Source organism: Amblyraja radiata, chromosome 3, assembly GCF_010909765.2.
Source record: "Amblyraja radiata isolate CabotCenter1 chromosome 3, sAmbRad1.1.pri, whole genome shotgun sequence".
NCBI lineage: Eukaryota > Metazoa > Chordata > Chondrichthyes > Rajiformes > Rajidae > Amblyraja > Amblyraja radiata.
In genome coordinates this window covers 25,063,806-25,089,204 of record NC_045958.1, presented here as the reverse complement: position 1 = coordinate 25,089,204, position 25,399 = coordinate 25,063,806, and the positions used below count along the sequence as shown (strand labels likewise).

Below are 25,399 nucleotides of genomic sequence, written 5' to 3'. Positions count from 1 at the left end.
TACAATTTCTGATCACTCCCCGCTAACTTTCGTTTTAAAATTAGAAGGAATGTCTGCGAACAAATCGTTCTGTAGGTTTAACTCGCAAATTTTGAAAGACCCACAAGGGAGTATATATCTAAAAAAACAGATGGACCTATTTTTTGAGACAAACGATACACCAGATATATCGCCCACTTTACTATGGGAATCCTTCAAAGCATTTATTAGAAGAGTCATTATCTCGTATCAAGCTTTTCAAAACAAAAAGAATAAGAATGAACAAAGACAATTAGAAGAACAAATGCCATGGGGGTTCAGTATTGATGTGGATAGAGAACTGGCTGGCAAACAGGAAGCAAAGAGTAGGAGTAAACGGGTCCTTTTCACAATGGCAGGCAGTGACTAGTGGGGTACCGCAAGGCTCAGTGCTGGGACCCCAGCCATTTACAATATATATTAATGATCTGGATGAGGGAATTGAAGGCAATATCTCCAAGTTTGCGGATGACACTAAGCTGGGGGGCAGTGTTAGCTGAGAGGAGGATGCTAGGAGACTGCAAGGTGACTTGGATAGGCTGGGTGAGTGGGCAAATGTTTGGCAGATGCAGTATAATGTGGATAAATGTGAGGTTATCCATTTTGGTGGCAAAAACAGTAAAGCAGACTATTATCTAAATGGTGGCCGACTAGGAAAAGGGGAGATGCAGCGAGACCTGGGTGTCATGGTACACCAGTCATTGAAAGTGGGCATGCAGGTGCAGCAGGCAGTGAAGAAAGCGAATGGTATGTTAGCTTTCATAGCAAAAGGATTTGAGTACAGGAGCAGGGAGGTTCTACTGCAGTTGTACAGGGTCTTGGTGAGACCACACCTGGAGTATTGCGTACAGTTTTGGTCTCCAAATCTGAGGAAGGACATTATTGCCATAGAGGGAGTGCAGAGAAGGTTCACCAGACTGATTCCTGGGATGTCAGGACTGTCTTATGAAGAAAGACTGGATAGACTTGGTTTATACTCTCTAGAATTTAGGAGATTGAGAGGGGATCTTATAGAAACTTACAAAATTCTTAAGGGGTTGGACAGGCTAGATGCAGGAAGATTGCTCCCGATGTTGGGGAAGTCCAGGACAAGGGGTCACAGCTTAAGGATAAGGGGGAAATCCTTTAAAACCGAGATGAGAAGAACTTTTTTCACACAGAGAGTGGTGAATCTCTGAAACTCCCTGCCACAGAGGGTAGTCGAGGCCAGTTCATTGGCTATATTTAAGAGGGAGTTAGATGTGGCCCTTGTGGCTAAGGGGATCAGAGGGTATGGAGAGAAGGCAGGTACGGGATACTGAGTTGGATGATCAGCCATGATCATATTGAATGGCGGTGCAGGCTCGAAGGGCCGAATGGCCTACTCCTGCACCTAATTTCTATGTTTCTATGTTTCTAAATCAGACAACTAGATATAGATAATGCTAAAGATCCAACTATGGATAAACATAATAAAATTTTAATACTGAAATTTAAGCTAAATAAATTATTGTCAGAGAAAGTTATAAGACTATTCCAAATTACAAAACAAGAACATTTCGAATTTGGGGATAAACCCCATAAACCTTTGGCACGCCAACTGAAAAAATGGGAAAAAGATCATGCAATTTTAAAGATTAAATCAGATAGAGGGGAATTATTAACACTACCTAATGATATCAATAAAAGATTTGCTCAATTTTACAAGAATTTATACACATTGAAAACGCTAATAGACAATAATAAAGTTTCAGAATTTCTGGACAATTGTAACCTTCCAAAACTAGAACTGAAGGAACAAGAGGAACTGGGAGCACAAATTACATCTAAGGAAATAGAAGACACAATAAACACACTTAAGAATGGAAAAACACCAGGACCAAACGGATTCAGTAATGAATTTTATAAATGTTTTTACGACATAGTTACACCACGTCTACAGAAAATGTATATGTACGCTTTTAAAGAACAAATCTTACCTGAAACACTAGCAGAATCAACGATTACATTAATACTTGAAAAAGATAAAGATATAGAAGAACCAGGCTCATATAGAGCTATTGCTTTGTTAAATACGGATCAAAAAACATTAGCGAAAACACTAGCTAGAAGACTAAGTAAATATTTTAGTAAATTAATAAATGAGGATCAAACGGGATTTATACCTAAGAGACATTCATTTTTCAGCAGACTGCCAGCGACTGTCAAGTTGCTGGCAGTCGCCTGAAAAACTGGCAACACATACACACAAAAACACATCACTTCCTTCACCAGCCCTTGTGAGATTTTTAGACACCGTTTTAGACACTCGGTGCAAAGCCAAGGTGATACAGACACACACCACGATGAACAGGAAGGTTGGTGCTGTAATTAAGATGGCTAAAGCACAGTGTATGGTAAGTCCTTTAAAAGAGGGGGGAGAAGGGGGGAGAAAACTTTTAAGAAGTCAGAGAAACACGGCTGTGAAGCTCGGTGGACATTTAACATATCCTTGGTTCTGAAAACTACTGCTTATCTTTTTTTCCCCAGTGAGCCAATGAAATTCACTGGTCAGCACCGCATACAACCTACGAGAACCTCCGAGAACCTTCGACCTCCTGGCAACCCACTAGGTACTCCAGTCAACCCACCTACGGCTCGTGAATTCTTGCTATTCTCTATGGCGGCTTCATTCTAGTAGCCGCTAATTGTTCAACATGTTGAAAAATTTGCGGTGATCATAATGAGGCCGTGACTAGTTCCCAGGATGCGGGAACTCCTCGGGACCATGAAGGCGACTCCCCGGCATCTACCCGCGAACATGTGGCGAATATTTTGAGGATGTAACTAGGAAAATGGACAAGGGAGAGTCAGTGGATGTAGTGTACCTGGACTTTCAGAAAACATAGAAACATAGAAAATAGGTGCAGGAGTAGGCCATTCGGCCCTTCGAGCCTGCACCGCCATTCAATATGATCATGGCTGATCATCCAATTCAGTATCCTGTACCTGCCTTCTCTCCATACCCCTTGATCCCTTTAGGCACAAGGGGCATATCTAACTCCCTCTTAAATATAGCCAATGAACTGGCCTCAACTACCTTCTGTGGCAGAGAATTCCAGAGATTCACCACTCTCTGTGTGAAAAATGTTTTTCTCATCTCGATCCTAAAAGATTTCCCCCTTATCCTTAAACTGTGACCCCTTGTTCTGGACATCCCCAACATCGGGAACAATCTTCCTGCATCTAGCCTGTCCAACCCCTTAAGAATTTTGTAAGTTTCTATAAGATCCCCCCTCAACCTTCTAAATTCTAGCGAGTACAAGCCGAGTCTATCCAGTCTTTCTTCATATGAAAGTCCTGACATCCCATGAATCAGTCTGGTGAACCTTCTCTGTACTCCCTCTATGGCAAGAATGTCTTTCCTCAGATTAGGAGACCAAAACTGTACGCAATACTCCAGGTGTAGTCTCACCAAGAGCCTGTACAACTGCAGTAGAACCTCCCTGCTCCTATACTCAAATCCTTTTGCTATGAATGCTAACATATCATTCGCTTTCTTTACTGCCTGCTGCACCTGCATGCCTACTTTCAATGACTGGTGTACCATGACACCCAGGTCTCGTTGCATCTCCCCTTTTCCTAATCGGTCACCATTCAGATAATAGTCTACTTTCCTGTTTTTGCCACCAAAGTGGATAACCTCACATTTATCCACATTATACTGCATCTGCCATGCATTTGCCCACTCACCCAGCCAATCCAAGTCACCTTGCAGCCTCTTAGCATCCTCTTCACAACTAACACTGCCCCCCAGCTTCGTGTCATCCGCAAACTTGGAGATGTTGCATTCAATTCCCTCGTCCAAATCATTAATATATATTGTAAATAGCTGGAGTCCCAGCACGGAGCCTTGCGGTACCCCACGAGTCACTGCCTGCCATTCTGAAAAGGACCCATTTACTCATACTCTTTGCTTCCTGTCTGCCACCCAAAACATTTGATAAGGTCCCACATAGGAGATTAGTGGGCAAAATTAGGGCACATGGTATTGGGGGTAGAGTGCTGACATGGATATAAAATTGGTTGGCAGACAGGAAACAAAGTGTAGGGATTAACAGGTCCCTTTCAGAATGGCAGGCAGTGACTAGTGGGGTACCGCAAGGCTCGGTGCTGGGACTGCAGCTATTTACAATGATTTGGATGAAGGGATTCAAAGTAACATTAGCAAATTTGCAGATAACACAAAACTTGTGAACTGTGAGGAGGATGCTATGAGAATGCAGAGTGACTTGGACAGGTTGGGGGAGTGGGCAGATGCATGGCAGATGAAGTTTAATGTGGATAAATGTGAGGTTATCCACTTTGGTATCAAAAAAAGGAAGGCAGATTACTATCTAAATGGCATCAAGTTGGGAAAAGGAAGTACAACGAGATCTGGGGGTCCTTGTTCATTAGTCTATGAAAATAAGCATGCAGATACAACAGGCAGTGAAGAAAGCGAATGGTATGTTGGCCTTTATAACATGAGGAGTCGAGTATAGGAGCAAAGAGGTTCTTCTGCAGTTGTACAGAGTTCTAGTGAGACCACACCTGCAGTTTTGGTCCCCTAATTTGAGGAAGGACATTATTGATATTGAGGGAGTGCAGCGTAGATTTACAAGGTTAATTCCCGGGGTGGCGGGACTGTAATATGCTGTGAGAATGGAGTGGCTGGGCTTGTACTCTCTGGAGTTTAGAAGGATGAAAGGGTATCTTATTGAAACATATAAGATTGTTAAAGGTTTGGACACGCTAGAGGCAGGAAACATGTTCTCGATGTTGGGGGAATCCCTGGGCCAGATTTACGTATAAGCTGGACAAGCTTAAGTTTAGGGTCTCGAGATCTAGGGGGGCCTCGCAGAGCCGGATTTACCACTAGGCTTCATAGGCTGAAGCCTGGCGCCTCGAAATCTAGGCGGCCTCCGGCCAAGGCAGGACACCTGCCGTTCAACTCTGGGCGGGCACCCCTCTCTATCTCTCTCTGTCTCTATCTCTGTCCGTCAATCTCCATCTCCGCCTGCCATCCGTGTCCGGGCCGCCGGGTCTCCACTCTTGGCTCTTCGCCTGCTCTTCATCCGCCAGCACGGCAGGCCGCGTTGCACATGCGCACTGCTACAGCCAGCACATCCTCCCCCTGTACATGAGCACAACCACGGCCAGCACCTCATTGGCCACCCTGCGCATCCGCGCTGCCACGGCAATTGGTCGGCGCTGGGCACTTTCTCCCTCGCTTTTAATTGTGGGAGATCTGGCCGCCATTGCTGTCCGGGCACCGCCTCGCTGCGACCACTGAAAACCAACGCAGAATCACTCCCTGACCCTGGATCTGGAGTAACTCCTTGGAGTAACTCTTGCTTCTGGTTTCCTGGTCCTCCATAAATATTCTAAATGGAATTTAAACTGGAGGTGGTGGAGGGCTGAACAATAACAGCCTATTGCATTTTATCTGTTTATATATTGTGTATATACATGGTCTATGGTATATAAATACACTGAACTTCTATCTCCTGTTCTGTATTATCTTTACATATTCTGTTGTGCTGCAGCAAGCAAGAATTTCATTGTCCTATCTGGGACACATGACAATAAAACTCTCTTGACTCTTGACTTGGACTAAAGCAAAAAAGGGTTCTTGGGGAAAAAAGAGGTACCTTATATTTAGTTGCGTCTGGTTGGGTAACTATGGTAGGGTGAAGATTATTCCATGCTTTGATTGTGCGGGGGAACTCCAGCAACTCTGGATAGAAGAAATTGGGTGACTTTTTGGGTAGAGACCCTTCTTTAGACTCCCTCTGGTTTTAGTGTCTTTAGTTTAATTTAAAGATACAGCGTGGAAACAGGCCCTTCAGCCCACCTAGTCCACGCCGATCACCGATCACCCGTACACTAGTTCTATCCCACACATTAGCGACGTAAGTCAAGAGTGTTTTATTCGCTCATGCCCAGTTAGAACAATAAAATCCTTACTTGCAGCAGCACAACAGTATATGTAAACATAGTGCTCTGTAAACAATGTAATAAACGAGAAAACAAAACTGTATATATTTATATATGAATCTATAACTATATAAATATATGTATGTGTGTGTGTATAATATATATACACACACACACACACACACACAATTTCCCTCCTGGGATTAATAAAGTTCTATCATATGGTGTCATGTGTGTAGGAAGAAACTGCAGATGCTATTTTAAACTCAAGATAGACACAAAAAACTGGAGTAACTCAACAGGTCAGACAGAGTCTCCAGACAAAAGGAAATTTTTAAATTTGGGTTGGGTCTGAATTAGGTTCCTGCACACCTTTGGAATGTGGAAGGAAACAAGAGCACCCGGAGAAAACCCATGCGATCAAAGGGAAAAAGGAGCAAATTCCATACAGACAGCACCCATATTCAGGATCAATTCCGGGTCTCTGGCACATTTAGGCAGCAACTTTATGGCCAATGTACTGCCCCATAATCTTGAACTTAATTAAAACATACAGTAGCTGTAAAGGGGGACATAGCGTGACCTGGAGATTTAAAACTGAAAATGGATATTTTCATTTTATTAGTTAACCAAAGTTATCAACGTATAATTTTGTGTGTGTTGGAAAACAAAATATAGTGTCATAGCTGGTAGACTTGCTGCCTCACACGCCAGAGATCTGTGTTCGATCCTGTCCTCGGGCATTGTCTGTGTTGATTTTGCACATTCTCCCTGCAAGCGAGTGGGTTTCCTCCCACATCCCAAAGACGCGAGTAGGTTAACTTGTCTCTGTAAAATCGCCCCAAATGTGTAGGGAGTGTGTGAGGAAAGTGGGATAACAGAACTTGTGTGAATGGGTAGACAAAAATGCTGGAGAAACTCAGCGGGTGAGGCAGCATCTATGGAGCCAAGGAAATAGGTGACGTTTCGGATCGAGACCCTTCTTCAGACTGTTGTGAGAGTGGGGGGGACGGGAAGAAGAAAGGAAGATGCGGAGACAGTGGGCTGAGGGAGAGCTGGGAAGGGGAGGAGAAAGCAGGGATTATCTGAAATTGAAGAAGTCAATGTTCATACTGCTGGGGTGTAAACTGCCCAAGCGAAATATGAGGTGCTGCTCTATCAATTTACAGTGGGCCTCACTCTGGCCATGGAGGAGGCCCAGGACAGAAAGGTCAGATTCGGAATGGGAAGGGGAGTTGAAGTGTTGAGCCACCGGGAGATCAGGTTGGTTATTGCAAACTGAGTGGAGGTGCTGTGCGAAGCGATCGGCAAGCCTGCGCTTAGTCTCATCGACGTTGATCATACGCTGAATAATCCAACCACATTTTTGTTTGGAAGTGGAAAGAAATAATAGAAATTGCATTCATTGCTACGTGTAAAAAGAGTTGAGATACTGTATTATTATTTTGCTGCATATCATTGTGGTACAGGTACACAACCTTTTATCCGAAAGCCTTGGGACCAGACACTTCTTGGATTTCTGAATTTTTCGGATTTTGGAATGGAAGATTTTTAGCGTAGATTAGGTAGGTAGCGCGGGCGGCTTGAAAAGTCTGGAGCGGCTGCCTCCTCCCCGGAGACCAGGGAATCATTGTAAATCATTGCTTAAATTAGGTATGTTGTAAAACATACCTGAAGCGTCGCTGAAAATCTGTCCCAGCCCGTGTGCGCGATTTTGGCGCCGTTTAGAGGGGGCAGGTTTAAAACGCGATTTTCCCTAGGCTGTTCAAATCGAGGATGTTCAGCCTAGTTAATTATTAACGAAAATTCGCTGGAAGATTCCGTCGCTTGAGCTATTTTTAGTTTTAAGGGGTTTATTTACTTGTTATAGTAGGTTAAAAATTAAACTCTAAACCCGCGACCGCCGACAATGGGCCGGATCTCATACAGGGGACAACGGAAGGTAGGTTGTTTATTTTTACGTTAAAAAGGGCTTCTTAAGATCCCTTTATACAAAGTTTTATGTTGCGAGTAGCTAATTTGGGGCCCATTATATCCCGCAGTATTTTTCTGGGCATTTGGGGGCACAAATCTACCACAATGTGAACGTTCTAAACCAGCGCATTCCACAGTTTCCCCACTCGAAAGCTGATTTAAATGCCATTAATTTACAGCAATTGAACACTAAATTCCTTCCATTTGGCCTATAAATTAATGTCAATGAGATTTAAAAACCATGTTTTATTGTGAATTCTTTGTGAATAATATTTGGACACTTAGGCTATTTAAAAATGTTAATTTTTTCTTAAGAAATAGATGTTTAGATCTAGTAATTGAAGTTTGGAATTAGCTACGTGTAATTGCTAATTTCCGAGTATGAAAATTGGGTAACTAACTAACTATATGCTTTAATTTCAGGTCATCCAAGTAAGATTATTTTATATTTGTTTCAGAATGCTTCAATCTATGATAACTGAAAATTTCATTCAGTTCTCTTAATTTTTAAGAAAGTTATGGGCTTTTGACTGTCCACGATCACAGCTTTTTTGTTATGTCCATGGAAAATCAATAGGGAACAAGATGCTAATTTCCGAGTATGAAGATGGCCATAACCTTTTTAATACTTGAGATATGAAAGTGAATTAGGTGTCAAATTAAACTTCTTTTTATGCTTTATCTGATGGGATAAATTGCAGACTTGATTTTTAAAATCTCAAAATTTTGTAACATTGCTACTTAAATGTTAGTCAGTTAGTTTGGAGGGATTTTATGTGGTGGGGGGGTGAAGGGGGAGACTTTAATTCTTAGTCCCCTGCCTGGTTGGAGAGGCAGGGAGCGGGCAATGCCTTACCGGGTCGCCGTGCAGTAAGCTCCGGAGCGCTGTGGCCGCCGACTCCCAACATCGCGGAGCTGGGGCTGCGGGCGTCCGGCCGCGGGCGGCGCTGGATTTGGAGCGCCGCGCAGCCAGGGGTAGAGTTGCCGGGGTCGGATCTACAAACGCCGCCGCCCGCGGCCGGAAGCCCGCAGCCCCAGCTCCGCGATGTCGGTGGCCACAGCGCTCCGGAGCTTACTGCACGGCGACCCGGTAAGGCATTGCCCGCTCCCCGCCTCTCCGACCAGGTAGGGGACTAAGAATTAAAGTTTCCCTCTTCACCCTCCCCCCCCCCCCCCCCCCCCCCTTCACATAAAAGCCCTCCAAACTAACTGACTAACATTTAAGCAATGATTTACAGATGTTTAAGTGTCTCCCCGGTCTCCGGGGAGGAGGCAGCCGCTACAGTAGTACAGACCTGGGTTGACCGTGAGTCATTTTGGGTCAAGTTTGGCGCCAAACGCGAGCTTTGGTGTGCAGACGACATCCTGGAAAAAATGTCTGGTTTTCGGAGCTTTTCGGTTTCCGGAATTTCGGATAAAAGGTTGTGCACCTGTATATATCATGTCTTGATTGGTGAATATGTTTAGTTTGTGACTTTATGTGAAGCAGAAATAATATGTGAATGCTTCATTGAGCATAATTCCGACTGGTAACTACGCACTTCGTCCAAGCACATTATCGCACGTGACATGCAAGCCATCTTAAATGACAACATAAACTGTCATTTGTCAACTTAAAAAGCTGCCAAGGTTGCCCGGCTGACAACAGAGAAAAAAAATTAAGTGAGAGCCCTGCAAGGTGTATAATATTTTTGACACTGTCATAGGCCTTTCTTACATATGCTGTCACAACGCATCGTAGTCTCTAAACAACCCTTCAGTAATTTTCCCTGCCCTCCATTTCAGAATAATAGTATTTTAAGCCAATAACTCAACATTAGCACTGGCAATAAATAAATAAATAAAAAGCGCAGCTCTCCAGCCCCTTATCTCATTGGCCACGCTCAGCTGCAAATTGTGTCAATCTGGTGGACCATCTTCCTCTAGTCGTGGGGGTGGGGGCCCTGTGGAGTCCAGAACCAGGGGCCACAGTTTAAGAATAAGGGGTAAGCCATTTAGAACGGTGACGAGGAAACACTTTTTCACACAGAGAGTTGTGAGTCTGTGGAATTCTCTGCCTCAGAGGGTGGTGGAGGCCGGTTCTCTGGATACTTTCAAGAGAGAGCTAGATAGGGCTCTTAAAGATAGCGGAGTCAGGGGATATGGGGAGAAGGCAGGAACGGCGTATTGATTTGGGATGATCAGCCATGATTTCATTGAATGGCGGTGCTGGCTCGAAGGGCCGAATGGTCTACTCCTGCACCTATTGTCTATTGACTGCATAGTCTCCTGCAGTCACCTAAAAAGTCACCTAAGTGGGTCAGGCCCATAAGGAGTAAAGCATGTAGATTTGGTCTCTTTACTTAAGAAATGTCTGAAGAAGGGTCCCAAACCAAAACATCACATACCCATGTTCTCCAAAGATTCTGCCTGACCCACTGAGTTACTCCAGAACTTTTGCCTTTTGTTTGTAAACAAGCATCTGCAGTTCCTTATTTCTACATCTGAGTGTTATACTTTAATTGGATTCTGTACAGGGAAGGGTCAAAAGATTGATACCTGAGGTGAAATGGTTGTCTTATAAGAATAATTTAAATAGATTGGGTCCATGCTCAATGGAGTTTGGAAGTGATTCTGAGAGGACTTGACAAGCTTGTTTTCTGTTCTGGGCAAATGTAGAACTTGAGGGTAGAGTATGCCCATTTAAACTGAAAATGTGGAGAAATATTTGTTCTGAGAGTTGTGATTGTTTGGAATGCTCTACCTGCAGATAATTTGGCAATGAATCATTGGACTTATTCAATTCTAAAGCGAACAGCTACTTTGTTATATAGCAGAATATAAGGTTATGGACAATTGGGTGGAAAGTGAAGCAGCATCCAAAATCACATCAGCCAGGATTGTCTTGAATGGTGGTGTAGGGTTTAGAGATAATATGGCCTGTTCCAGCTACATTTCTTACATTCTTATGTTCATCACACCAGTTTATTCAACTCTTTTTTCTCCTTGTTTGCTCCACGACGGTAATGAGATCTGGATCCAACTATTTCTGGCAGAGCCAAAACTGGGCATTAGTGAATAGATTCTTTGTGATGATACTTTCCATCACTCTGCTAAATGAATTCGAGTCGATCAATAAGGCAGTAATTGGATGGATTAGATTTGTCCTGCATTTTGTAGATTCAATTATAATGGAAAAATTAAAGAAAAAGCAAGTGCTTAATTGAAATCCAGAAAATCCATCAGTTTCTTGTCACATTCTAGAACCTCGAACCGTACAGCACAAAGTCCATGCGGAACATAATGCCAAATTAAAATAATCTCTGCTGTCTTGTGATCCATATCCTTTTATTCCCTGCATATCTATGTGCCTGCATTAAAAAACTTCTTAAATTCCACTATCATATTTGGCACCCACCACTCTCTGAAGGTCTGCTGTCCAAACATATTAAAACAATTTGGACATAATTCTGTGCCTGGAATCAGAGAATTGTCATAGAAACATAGAAACATAGAAAATAGGTGCAGGAGTAGGCCATTCGGCCCTTCGAGCTTGCACCGCCATTCAATATGATCATGGCTGATCATCCAACTCAGTATCCTGTACCTGCCTTCTCTCCATAACCCCTGATCCCTTTAGTCACAAGGGCCACATCTAACTCCCTCTTAAATATAGCCAATGAACTGGCCTCAACTACCTTCTGTGGCAGAGAATTCCAGAGATTCACCACTCTCTGTGGGAAAAATGGCACGGAAGGAGTGATATTTCTCCATCTGGTCCATGCTATTTCTCTGTAGGGCCTTCGAGTGAGCCTATGCCAGTCAGCCTCTTTCCCTCCAGTATTTATACTCCCTTTCAAGGCTCTGATTGACACTATTCCATCGCAATTACTGAGAGCGGGATGGGGTGTCCAGTGGATAAAATTGACCTGCATAGGCTCTGCTATATTTTAGACTTTACTTTAGAGATACAGCATGGTAACAGGCCCTTTGGCCCACCAAGTCCGAGCTGACCAGCGATCACCCCTACACTAGTTCTATCCTGCACATTAGGGACAATTTACAGAAGCCAATTAACCTACAAACCTGCACATCTTAGAATGTAGGAAGTAACCAGAGCACCCAGAGAAAACTCACAGGGTCACAGGGAGAACGCACAAACTCTGTGCAGACATAACCTATAGTGAGAATTGAACCCAGTTCTCTGGCACTGTAAGGCAGCAACTCTTCTGCTGAGCCACTGCTCGAGTCTGAAGAAGGTTCCCAACCCAAAACGTCACCAATTTGGCGGATGCAAAGACGACAACCAAGTTTTCCGAACTGATTTATTAACGCAATAGTTCTTTGGCATACAGGTCTCTGCAAACACGTCTGAACACAACGGTGGTCAGCAACACAACTGGGGCGCGAAAGCGAAACCGCGCAAAAACAGCAGCCCCTTCCGAACGCCAGGTGCCGCTACATGGCCCCACCCAAAATCCGTGGTACGGAAACGCACGGGTAACTGGACGGTTTGACCGGAAAGCGTAAACCGAAGTCGCCGGGTAGAACGTAACATTCGGGACCGGCAAAACAGAACCGGACGCGACAAACGCGAACGAGGGGCAGGCGTAACAGAGAGGGCCGGTGAAACATAACCGGGGTAACAGGTGCAGAGGGCGGAAAACGGCCGGAGGACGCCCTCTACGCCGCGGAAGGGCCATAGCCACCGGGCTATCCTCGTCGATGTAGGCTGGCTTAAGGCCGCTGATGGAGACGATCATGTCCAACGTGAACGTCGAGGTACCAGTCTCTAGTACCCTGTACGGACCTTCGTACACCCGCTGTAACGGCGAGCGGTGAGCACCCATACGAAGGAAAACATAAGCACAATCCCATAACATAGTAGGCACATGCACCACGGACGACCCGTGTCGGGAAGTGGGAACCGGAACCAACGCGCGTGTGTGCGCTCGCGAAGGTCAGCTAGCACTGCCGAAGCCGGGACCTCCTGATTGCGGGTGGCGGGCAGAAAATCCCAAGGTACCCGCAAAACCGATCCATAAATCAGCTCGGCTGAGGAGGCGTCGAGGTCCTCCTTAGGTGTAGTTCTGATGCCTAGGAGAAGCCAGGGCAACTGGTCGACCCAATCGGGGCCGGTGAGCCGGGCCTTCAACGCCGACTTAAGGTGTCTGTGAAACCGCTCGACTAAACCGTTCGACTCTGGATGATACGCGGTGGTCTGGTGCAGCTTCGCGCCGTACAGCTGCGCCATACCACACCACAGGGAGGACGTGAACTGGGCCCCAGGATCAGTAGTAATATATGAAGGGTAGGTATGTTACAAAACTTACCTTCAGCGGCGCTGCAGTTCTGCCACTGGCCGTGTGCGCGATTTTGGTGCCTTTGAGGGGGGGGGGGGGGGCGGGTTAAAATACGTTTTTCACCTACCTGTCCTGGATTGTATTTTCTCGGAGTGCAAGCTTTTGCTGAAGAATTGTTCCCACGGGCGTTCTGTGAATTTTTTTTTTTTTAAATCACCCGACAAGTTCAGCGCTGGAGTAATTTAAAAATCAACTTCTAACGCCGTCAACGCAGACAACGGGGACGGATTTCACGTTCGGGACAGGTAAAGGAAAGCCGTTTATTTTATGTATAAAAGTGCTCCTTAAGATGCCTTTAATTCACATTTTACGTTGCAAAACGGTGATTTTTTCCCCATACGAACCGGCAGTATTTTTCTTGCCGATATTCACCACAACCGCAACGTTCCAAATGATCGCGTTCCAGAAAAACCCACTCGCAAGGATTTAAATGGCCATTAATTTGCAAGTATTAAACACTAAATTCCTTCCATTTGGCCTATAAATCCATGACAATGTGATTTAAAAATCATGTTATATTGTGAACTCTTGTGTGTATGTTATTTGGACACTTAGGCTATTTAAAAATGTTGATCTTTTCTTAAGAAATGGATAGATGTTTAGATCTAGCAATTGAATTATGTAATTAGCTACAATTGGGAAACTAACTAATTATATGCTTTAATTTCAGGTCATCCAGGTAAGATTGTTTCATATTTGTTTCAGAATGCTTCAATCTATAATAACAGAACATTTCTTTCAGTTCTCTTAATTTTTAAGAAAGTTATGGGCTTTTGACTGTCCTCGATCACAGCTTTAGTGTTAAGTCAATGGAAAAGCAATAGGGAACAAGATGCTAATTTCCGAGTATGAAAATGGCCATACCTTTTTTAATACTGAAGATATGAAAGTGCATTCGGTGTCAAATTAAACTTTTTTTTTTGCTTTATCTGATGGGATAAATTGCAGACTTGATTTTTAAAATCTCAAAATTTTGTAACATTGCTATGAAGGGACCCCGAAACGAGCGATCCAATTGGAGACAATAGTGCGTGCACAAGCCTCAGCGGAGGTATTAGTTAACGGTATTGCCTCCGCCCACCAGGTGAACCTATCTACAATAGTTAGTAAGTGAGTGGCCCCACGCGAACACGGCAAGGGACCCACCAGGTCAACATGGATGTGCAGGAACCTGCCGTCTGGAACAGCAAAACCCTGCATGGGTGGGCGCACATGTCTCTGCACCTTTTTAAAAAAAAAAATGTTTTAATCAAAAATATTTATTCAAATATTAAAATAGTATTGACAATACAATAAAACAAAACACCACCATAATACAAGACGAACAAATATGCTAAGCAACTGCTAAACAATTATATTGCAATCCTTGTCAGGGATACATTCAACCCCCCTCGGTGCCCAGCGTTCCCGGAACTCCCTCAGGGTGCCCGTAGACAGGGCGTATTCCCTTTCCATCCGCACCCGGGCACGGACGTATCCCCGGAAAAGGGGCAGGCAGCCGGCTCGGGTAGAGCCCTCCAACGTCTGGTGCCTTGACTCACGGATGGCCAGCTTGGCCGCATGTCTCTGCACCTTGGAAGTCTGGCAGGGGATACCAGCGCGGGCCCATGCTGCGACCTGCTTTCGTAATCCGTGGCAGACGAACTTGGAAGCAACCAGGGCAGAGGTGGCGCGGATGGACGGTTGAGCTAGGCTGTGGATGGTGTCGAAAAACCGACGCCTCCAGGCAATTGGGACGATCGGGCGGGCTTTACCCGTTGAGACATCGCAAATGACTCACACGCCATCGGTGCCAGCTTGAGACCCGATTCAGCATTGTGGTAATCCTCCATGCCAGCGTCGGTACATTGGGCTGCTGCCAGCTCCGCTTAATCCACACCTAGGTTTAAAGCAGAAACCTCAGGGACCGCCGGACGGGATAGCGCGAAGGCCACAATGTTCAGCTTCCCCGCCACATGCAGAATGTCAGAAGTGAACTCGGTTATGTAGGCGATGTGTCGCTGTTGACTGGCAGACCAGGGTTCTGTCACCTTATTCAAACCGAACGTGAGCGGCTTGTGGTCCGTGAATGCGGTAAACGCGCGGCCCTCAAGGGAATAACGGAAATGGCGGATCGCTAAGTAAAGTGGGAGGAGCTCCCGATTGAGAGCGCTGTACTTGATCTCCGGGGCCCGCAGCTGCCTGCTGAAAAACTCCAGCGGCAGCCAGCGGTTACCTACCCGCTGCTCGAGGACAGCACCCACCGCTACGTCCAACGCGTCCACGGTGAGAGCCGTGAGGGCCGATGCCCTAGGGTGTACCAGCATGGTGGCATTGGCCAGCGCGGTCTTAGCCCCCTCGAAAGCTATCCCTGCCTCCTTGGACCAAACCAGGTCCTTAGACTTGCCTGCCAGACATTGGAACAACGGCTGCATGATGGCGGCTGCTGACGGGACAAATCGGTGGTAGAAATTGACCATTCCAATGAATTCCTGCAGGCCCTTGACGGATAGTGGCTTCGGGAAGCGACGGATTTTGTCGACCTTCTCAGGCAGCGGTTACGCGCAATGGCAGGTTATGCTGTGGCCTAAAAAGGAGATGGAGTGCAATCCGAACTGGCACTTCGCGGGGTTGATCACCAGCCCGTGCCTACACAGCCGTTCAAAGAGCAGGCGGAGGTGCCTGACATGTTCAGCCTGCGAGCTGCTGGCCACCAGAATATCATCGAGATAGATGAATATGAACGGCATACCCCGCCCGACCTGATCCATTAACCTTTGGAACACTTGAGCGCCGTTCTTCAGGCCAAAAGGCATTCTAAGCCATTCAAAAAGCCCGAAAGGGGTGATGGTGGCCGACTTAGGGACGTCGTCAGGATGGACCGGAATCTAATTATACCCGCGAAGAAGGTCGACCTTCGAGAAGAAGGCGGCTCCCTCCAAATGAGCTGAGAAATCTTGGATGTTCGGGACTGGGTACCGATCTGCTGTGGTTACCGCGTTCAAACGCCTGTAATCACCGCAAGGTCTCCAACCCCCGGACGCTTTGGGCACCATATGCAGAGGGGAAGCCCAAGGGCTATCCGACCGCCAGACGATCCCTAGGTCTTCTATAAGCTGGAACTCATCTTGTGCGATGCGCATTTTATCAGGTGGGAGGCGGTGCGCGTGGGTTTGAACTGGTGGGCCCTCAGTGGGAATGTGGTGGACCACGCCATGACGGGGTGTGGCCCCGTCGAACCGGAGCTTTAGCAACCCAGGGAATTCAATGAGAAGGGCTGCGAAAGGTTGCTGGATCTCAGCTACTTCGTCGAGTTGCTGTTGGGGCGTGAACGGGTTGCTCATCTTGGCAGGGCACAGGTCCGACAAAGGGACCATGCGTCCACCTCGCACATCGACTAGCAGGGAGAACGCGGGCAAGAAATCGGCCCCCAATATCGGCTGGGCGACGTCAGCAACGGTGAACTTCCACCTATACGGGTGGGAGTCGAAATTTAAGTCCAGGGTCCGCATATTGTAAATGCGAATATCGCTCCCGTTAACGGCCAAGAGGATGGGTCCTACATTACCGACGTGGTTCTCTCGGGCGATCGGTGGCAGGATGCTGGCTATGGCACCGGAGTCGACCAGGAAACGGTGGCCAGAGTGGCTATCACGGACGTAGAGGCGTTCGTTTGGGATGATCGCATTTGCTTCTATGGGCGATCGGCCGAGGCATTTCCCTGAAATGAACAGGGGCTTCGGCAACTTCGGGCTTCCACACCGTAACGGAGATGGTAGTAGCACCAATATCGTCGGTTGTACACCTCCGGTAGCAGCGATTCGTCTTCGGCGCTGGGCGGATCCTGACCTTTGTCCCGATGTCGTCTCGATTGCACCCGCACCGCGGCAGAGGGGCGGGTGAAAGAACAAATGTCCCGCCGTCCGTGGGTCCACAACTCGTCGGCTCTCTCCGCGAGGTGCTGGGGATCGCTGAAATCGCCCCGGCGAGCATCAAACGGACTTCGTCTGGCATCTGCTCCAAGAACAACTGTTCGAAAAGGAGACACGGGCGATGCCCGTCCATCAGGGCCAGCATCTTCGCCATGATGGTGGATGGACGCCGATTGCCGACACTGTCCATCTGCAGGATCTTCGCCGCCCCGTCTCTATGGCTGAGACCGAAGGTGTGTAACAGCAGGGCCTTCAAACCTTCATACTTTGCGATCGTTGGTGGTTCTCTAATATACAGCAACAGCCTCGAGGTACAGTCCTGTGGCAGAGCTCCAACCACATGTAAGTGCATTGTGTCATCCGCGATTATTCGATGCAGGTGGAACTGTGCCTCAACGTGGGCGAACCACACCTGAGGTTGATCTGGCCAAAAGGAAGGTAGCTTGAAGCCCGGTGAGCCCTGCCTCATGCCAGCCGATTCTGCGGGAACGTAGTCCTCCTGCATGATCTCTTGTCTAACTACGGCTAGACAGGTCGGGGTCACCAATTTGGCGGATGCAAAGACGACAACCAAGTTTTCCGAACTGATTTATTAACGCAATAGTTCTTTGGCATACAGGTCTCTGCAAACACGTCTGAACACAACGGTGGTCAGCAACACAACTGTGGCGCGAAAGCGAAACCGCGCGAAAACAGCAGCCCCTCCCGAGTCACGTGACCGCGGCTTCCGAACGCCGGGTTCAATACCTGCGTGCGCCAGGAGGCGTCGTTACAACCTAATCCTTTTCTCCCGAGATGCTGCCTGACCTGCTGAGTTACTCCAGCATTATGGATCTTCCATGCTCGAGTCTTTTTAGGTTGCCAAAATTCCAGCTTTTAAAAAAGTAATATTCCTTTGTGTTTATTTAAGCATTTAGAGTCCACAGTTTTAAAAGAATAATAATCTATTTGAAAGAAAGAACACGCCAATGTGGTTACTAGCAGGATTAGACAAATTGAAATTCAATCAGCTAAGATAGTGCAAACAAAGTTATTTGAAAGAACAGTACTCTTTTAGAAAACATCTGTAATTTTAATAGTTTATCTCAATGGTAGCTTTAGAGTTTTCAACCCCATTGGAACGAGATTGAAACACTCTGCATTTATGCTTCTTGCCAATTTACTTTAAATTATAGTAAAATAAATTATTCGGAGAGGTAGCCAATCTGTTTTCTATGATCAATGTCTGCTTTGAGTGATGGTGAAATGAGATTTCCAGGTTGACGTTCTTTTTTTAATTCCTTTTTCAGTGAAATGGCATGACAACACGATGATTAAGTTACTGGTTGAGTATCTAGAGGTCTGGAGACATAAATTTAAATCTCGCCACAGCATCTGGAGAACTGAAGTCCAAATAATTAAACAAACCTGGATTTTAAAAGCCTGTCTCGGTAATGGTGACCATGAAACTGCAGGTTTTCTCAAATGCGCTTATTTTTTTCAGTGTAGCAATCAGTTAACTTCAAAACAGAATTTTTATGCATGTCTATAATGAGGTGGATGTATCTGGTTCTTCCTAATGCCTGTTACTACCATTTGGTGAATACAAGCACATCGTTTATATTATGTGCTGAGATATTTATTATACTCAGTTCTCTGTAAAAATAAAAGATACAACCAGATTGATTAGTTGCACAACCAAAATAAATCATGCAGCCCTTGGCTAATAATCACCAAATGGCCAATTAGACTAGCAACATAATGAAAATGGAAATCACTGGAAGTCTTAATAATTGATACTTCCAGGACACAAATTATAATGAAAGTAATGGATTACTATTTCTAAAATACTTTGCGTCCATTTAGATATTGAAAAGTCTGGATGTGTCCACCCAGTGTAGCGTCCACGTTGGACACACACTGCTCTCAGTACTTACTGTTTAGCTGCCACATGGGACAATGCTTTCTGTGATTTTTACATGCATCTCTAAAATAATTAGGCAAGGCCATTCAACCTATCATGCTTATGCCAGCTGTTTGACTGTTGCTGAATGTAACCCAATAACTGTAGAAAGGATGCTTTATGTATGTAAAATTAGGAGAGGCATAGACAGTTCGAACATTTTTCCCATTGGGGAAATGTCAAAGACTAGAAGGCATAGGTGAGAGGGACAAAGTTTAAATAGGATATGTGGAGTAAGTTATTTTAGAGATAAAACAGAGAGTGGTGGGTGACTGCAACACAATGCCTGGAGTGGTATTGGAGGCAGATATAATAATGGCATTTAAGTGTTTTTTAGATGGGAGGGACATGGGTCATGTATAGGCAGAGGAGATTAGTTTATCATGGCATTATGTTTGGCACAGATATTGTGGCTGAGGGTCCTGTTCCTGTGCTGTACTCTTCTATATTCTATGTTCTAAGTGAAATATAAATCTATTTCCACCACCGTTTCAGACAAAGTCTTGCAGATTATTGGTCTTTTATCCAATCTTCTTCTTCCCCTTTTCGGGCAGTCCCTCAGAATTGAATATAACTCGCTTCCATTGCAGTTTTGTGAGTTGTGATGAGACACATGGAGTCACTGAGGACAGCAGACTCTTCCCCAGAAGGGGCAGGAGGTGGCTGTTGGAGTAGTGAGGATGGATGTGAGGAAGCACACTCCTACTCTGCCTGCACATGCTTCTCTATGCTCCCGATTCATCATCTCAGTGCCCTCAATACTATCCCAAATATTCTTTCCTCACTTTGAATCATCGTGGGTCAGAGATTCCCAGGAGTCAGTGAATCCCCCAAAGTTACATCATTCCATCTTGGTTTAGAGTTCAGAACAGAGTGAGAGGACTGCAGTGTGGGGCATGTGAACAATGTATCCTGTCCACACTAGGTGAAGAGCATTGCCCAATATCAGTGTGAATCCTGTTAATCCAGAGATATATTGGACTTGATCTTCATTGTGGACAACTCCAAAAAAAGTTCAGAGCTCTGCACAAACCACTATTCATGTCTTCTTCGGCTTCATCAAAGCCTTTGACTTCTTTCCTTTGAAAGAGCTGTGGATCACATTTGTCTCTATCGTATCTTTGCTCCACATGATGTGCAAGCCATGATTCTAACAAAATGGATTACAACAGGCCCAATCTCAGTGAATATTGGAATCGGACAAGGCTGCATTGCCCCAATATTGATCTTCTTCATCATGAAACAGTACCTCATCTCCAAATACATGGTGGGCATCGAGCTAAACTTCAAAACTAATTGGATTTATTCAGCATACAGTAACTGCATTCAAGAGCTATGGTCACTAAAAGTTCATTTTGGGAGTGAAATTCACTGGAAAGATAAGCAAACTAAAATAGTGTCATTTCCCAAGCCAGCATCCTTTGCATTGGCGCCCTAATTATTCTCTAAAGGCACAAGAGACTGTAGGTGCTGAAATCATGAACAACAAAATAAGTTTTGCTAAAGTAAATTGGCGGATCAGGTAGTATCTCTGGAGGGAAATGTTGAGTTGGCGTTTTAGGTTAGGACTCTTCAACTGGACTGAAAAAGTAGAGGGGAAGTTATCATCTTAAAGAGGTGAGGTTGTTGAACAGATATCGCCTCCCTTTCCTCCTCCACATGACTGTTATCTGCCCATCAACCCCTCCCCACCTGTATCCACCTATTGGTTACTAACTAACTAACTCTTGACCTACCCGTCTCTCCCATGTCTTTATATTGGCCACTTCTCCTCTACTCTTTCGATCTCGGAAAAGAGTCTTAACACAAACATTGTCTTCCACAGATGCTGCCTGACCCAATGAGCTCCTTCAGACCACTTATTATTGCTCCTAATTACTCTCAGTTGGTTATTCAGGGCTGGCCTCTTCATTTGAAAGCCCAACTCTCTCTAGTGTATCTTTAAATAGCGTAAGTTTAGGGAAAATGGCCATTTAAAAATGAGTACATCTGTGAATATACAAGAACTTTATTTACAGATGAATGAGATTCAGAATCACACTGCAGATAAAATGTGGTGGAATTCTGAAATGAAAACAAAAAACCCACACTTAACAGATCAGACAGCATCTGTGGGGGAAAAAAACCCACACTTAGCAGATCTGCATCAGCATCTGAGGAACAATTAATATTTCAAGTCATCAAAATTCGGTATGTTGCCCCACTGTTGATGTCATATGGGAGAATGTTAAGTACGTGGACAATGAAAATCCTGATGAAAACTGAGGAGAAAATTTTACTGTGGGGTACTAAGATGTTCGGAAATTAACACAACATAGCATTATTAATACCACCCCCCTGCCCCCCACCAAGTTGTGGGAATGAATTGCTCATCTGCTGTTGTTCATCACAACTGCTTGGTGAGCTAGGAATGCCTAATGGTATTTGCTATGAATGCTCTTGATTACAAATATCTGCTGAGCTTGTGCAATTTATCTTTGATCTATTAATGCTCTTTTTGGTTAAACAGTTGCCTCCCATATCTACATAAATGATAATATGCCCATTACTTGCATTTTCAAAGGGATTATTGACAAAGGGATTATAAAGAAAAGACATGGTATAGCTTTAATGTCAGTCAGACCAGTGATGGAAATGGAGAGCAGCTGACTTTAATAAAATTTCAGAAGGATCTTAGAAAAGTTATCTGCTCTCAATAATGTGATGTGTTAGGCATGAAGAATGATTCAATTTCTAGTTGGAATCTAGACTAAATGACGGATAAACCCAATGACTAAAATAGATTTCCTCTGCGCTTTCTACTTTTATGTAACATATTTTAATAAATTCAATGGATTTGCTCCTCGAATGTGGGAGGTATTCAAAGGGAAGTATAATTTTAAGACATAATATAAAGGAATACAATTTTTTTTTTTTAACTTATGAAATGTATTTACTATTCTAAAATCTTTACCGTCTGGATGATGTGATCTCAGCTGATAGTAGTGGCTTATTGGCTGTACTCTTGCTCCTTGTCAGAATATTTAAAGTTCAAATCAAGCTCCAAAGAATTGAAACAAGCTGACAGTTCAGTGCTATATTGTTGAAGCTTTTGAGGTAGAAATTAGTTCTTGTCTCTTGTATGAAATGTACAATATACTGTAATAGAAATTCTGCAATATATTCTGCTTCCAAAGCTAGGTTCCATCAAAGTCAAAAGCAATCAAGGATGAATTTCTATGCCGTTGCCTTTTGATTGATATGCTAACCAAGCCGCTGCCCGTATCTCAGTGGGATGTAAGAGGTGTCCTGAATGGTGATATGCCAATCACCTTTGTAAGTAAAATTCTTTCATTGTAAGTTTACTGTTTATTGATGAATGTTGCTGTGCTTTGCATGTTATAACAGTGATTGTACTTCAATGGGTACTCTATGGGTCATACACTTTCTCCAATTACAAAATAGAAAGTATTTAATGCATCGATTCTAGATTATTAGACTATATGTTAATCATTAATTTCTGTGCTCTCATTCACCTAACCTCATCAATTTCTCCTTCTTTCATTTTTTGTTTCCCATGATTTTTGAGCTCCTCTCTTAATGCAGGTGTATTGATGCTGCCGAGCAAAGTGCTTTCACAAAATATGGTGTTGGGAACAGATGTCTGGAGCAAAGCACATCGAGCGCGTGGATCGGATTTTGGACTTTTTGTAAATGGCGGTAAAACATGGCGACATCCTGATCTCAGGTGCTGACAGTGCGTAGTTTGCATGTTCTTTCTTTGACCTCGTGGAATTTTCCTGGTTACAAGATATTCTCAGTTGCTTTCCACATTCTTTGGCCTGGCAATGTAATGTAACCAGCAAAAGCCACAGGACATTTCAATTTTTCATTAACGTTTTCTTTAAGCTTTTATCATATTCTTAAGGCAGATCCTTATCCACTTCCTTTCGGGACAAATTAGGTTTAGGTTTAGGTTCAGGTTTAGGCTTAAAGTCACATGTACCAAGGTAAAGTGAAAAGCTAGATACATAGAAAATAGGTGCACGAGTAGGCCATTCGACCCTTCGAGCCAGCACCATGATTCAATGTGATCATGGTTGATCAACCACAATCAGTAGCTTCTCCCCATACCCCTTGATTCTGCAAGCCCTAAGAGCTCTATCTAACTCTCTTTTGAACGCATCCAGTGAATCGGCCTCCACTGCCTTCTGAGGCAGATAATTCCACAAATGCACAACTTGTGAGAAAGTTTTTCCTCATCTCAGTTCTAAATGGCCTGCCCCTTATTCTTAAACTGTGGCCTTAGTTCTGGACCATGTTTCCTGCATCTAGCGTGTCCAATTCCTTAATAATTTTATATGTTTGCATAAGATCCCCTCGCATCCTTTTAAATTCCAGTGATACAAGCCCTGTCGTTCTATTCTTTAATCGTATGCCATTATGAATTAACCTCATGAACCTACACTGCACTCCCTCAATTGCAAGGAGACCAAAACTGCACACAATACTCCAGGTACAATTGCAGAAGGACCTCTTTGCTCCTGTACTCAAATTCTCTCATTATGAAGGCCAACATGCCATTAGCTTTCTTCACTGCCTCCTATACCTGCATGCTTGATTTCAGTGACTGATGTACAAGGACCCAGGTCTCGTTACACTTCCCATTATCCTAATCTGACACTATTTAGATAATAATCTGCCTTCTTGTTCTTGCCACCAAAGTGGATAACCTCACATTTATCCACATTATACTGCATCTGCCATGCATCTGCCCACTCACCCAACCTATCCAAGTCACACTGCATTCTCATAGCATCCTCTTCACAGCTCATATTGCCACCCAGCTTTGTGTCATCTATAAATTTGCTAATGTTACTTTTCATTCCTTCATCTAAATCATTAATATATATTGTAAATAGCTGCGGTCCCAGCACCGAGCTTTGCGGCACCCCACTAGTCACTACCTACCATTCTGAAAGGGACTCTTTGATTCCTACTCTTTGTTTCCTGTCGGCCAAACAATTTTCTATCCATGTCACTATCCTACCACCAATACCATGTGCTCTAATTTTGCCCACAAATCTCCTTTTGGGACCTTATCAAAGGCTTTCTGAAAGTCCAGATACACTACATCGACTGGCTCTCCCTTATCCATTTTACTTGTTACATCCTCAAAAAATTCCAGAAGATTAGTCGAGCAAGATTTTCCCTTGGTAAATCCATGCTGACTTGGACTGATCCTTTTACTGCTATCCAAACGTGCTGCTATTACATCTTTAATGACTCCAGCAACTTCCCCACCACTGATATCAGACTATGGTCTATAATTCCCTGTTGTCTCTCTCCCTCATTTCTTAAAAAGTGGGATAACATTAGTTACCCTCCATAGAAACATAAAAACATAGAAAATAGGTGCAGGAGTAGGCCATTCGGCCCTTCGAGCCTGCAACGCCATTCGATATGATCATGGCTGATCATCCAACTCAGTATCCCATTCCTGCCTTCTCTCCATCCCTTTAGCCACAAGGGCCACATCTAACTCCCTCTTAAATATAGCCAATGAACTGGCCTCAACTATCTTCTGTGGCAGAGAATTCCACAGATTCACCACTCTCTGTGTAAAAAATGATTTTCTCATCTCGGTCCTAAAAGACTTCCCTCTTATCCTTAAACTATGACTCCTAGTTCTGGACTTCCCCAACATCGGGAACAATCTTCCTGCATCTAGCCTGTCCAACCCCTTAAGAATTTTGTAAGTTTCTATAAGATCCCCCCTCAATCTTCTGAATTCTAGCGTGTACAAGCCGAGTCTATCCAGTCTTTCTTCATATGAAAGTCCTGACATCCCAGTAATCAGTCTGGTGAACCTTCTCTGTACTCCCTCTATGGCAAGAATGTCTTTCCTCAGATTAGGAGACCAAAACTGTACGCAATACTCCAGGTGTGGTCTCACCAAGACCCTGTACAACTGCAGTAGAACCTCCCTGCTCCTATAAAATCATTTTGCTCCAATCCACATGAGCTGATCTAGTATCTATAGAACATTGGAAAATGATCACCAATGCATCCACGATTTCTGGAGCCACCTCCTTGAGTACCCTGGGATGCAAACCATCAGGCCCTGGAGATTTATCAGCCTTCAGTTCCATCAGTCTACCCTACACAATTTCCTGACTAATTTGTTTTGCATGCTATCCAAACAGGGCAGGTATGCTATACATACATTCCAATCAGGCTCAAGTACAAAAGGTAGAGCAAAGAGGAAGATACAGAGTGCAGAATGTAGTTTTCCG

General features: G+C 44.5%; 1 long non-coding RNA gene across 1 annotated transcript in view; it reads left to right on the top strand.

The window, feature by feature from the left end:
• The window catches only part of LOC116970647, a 34,908-nt gene extending 12,027 nt beyond the window's left edge, over window positions 1–22,881 (top strand). The window contains exons 2-4 of the long non-coding RNA XR_004411230.1: window positions 18,472–18,618; window positions 22,305–22,439; window positions 22,710–22,881. This is a non-coding gene — a long non-coding RNA (uncharacterized LOC116970647). The remainder of the gene's footprint in view (window positions 1–18,471; window positions 18,619–22,304; window positions 22,440–22,709) is intronic.
• Window positions 22,882–25,399: the final 2,518 nt, after the last annotated feature.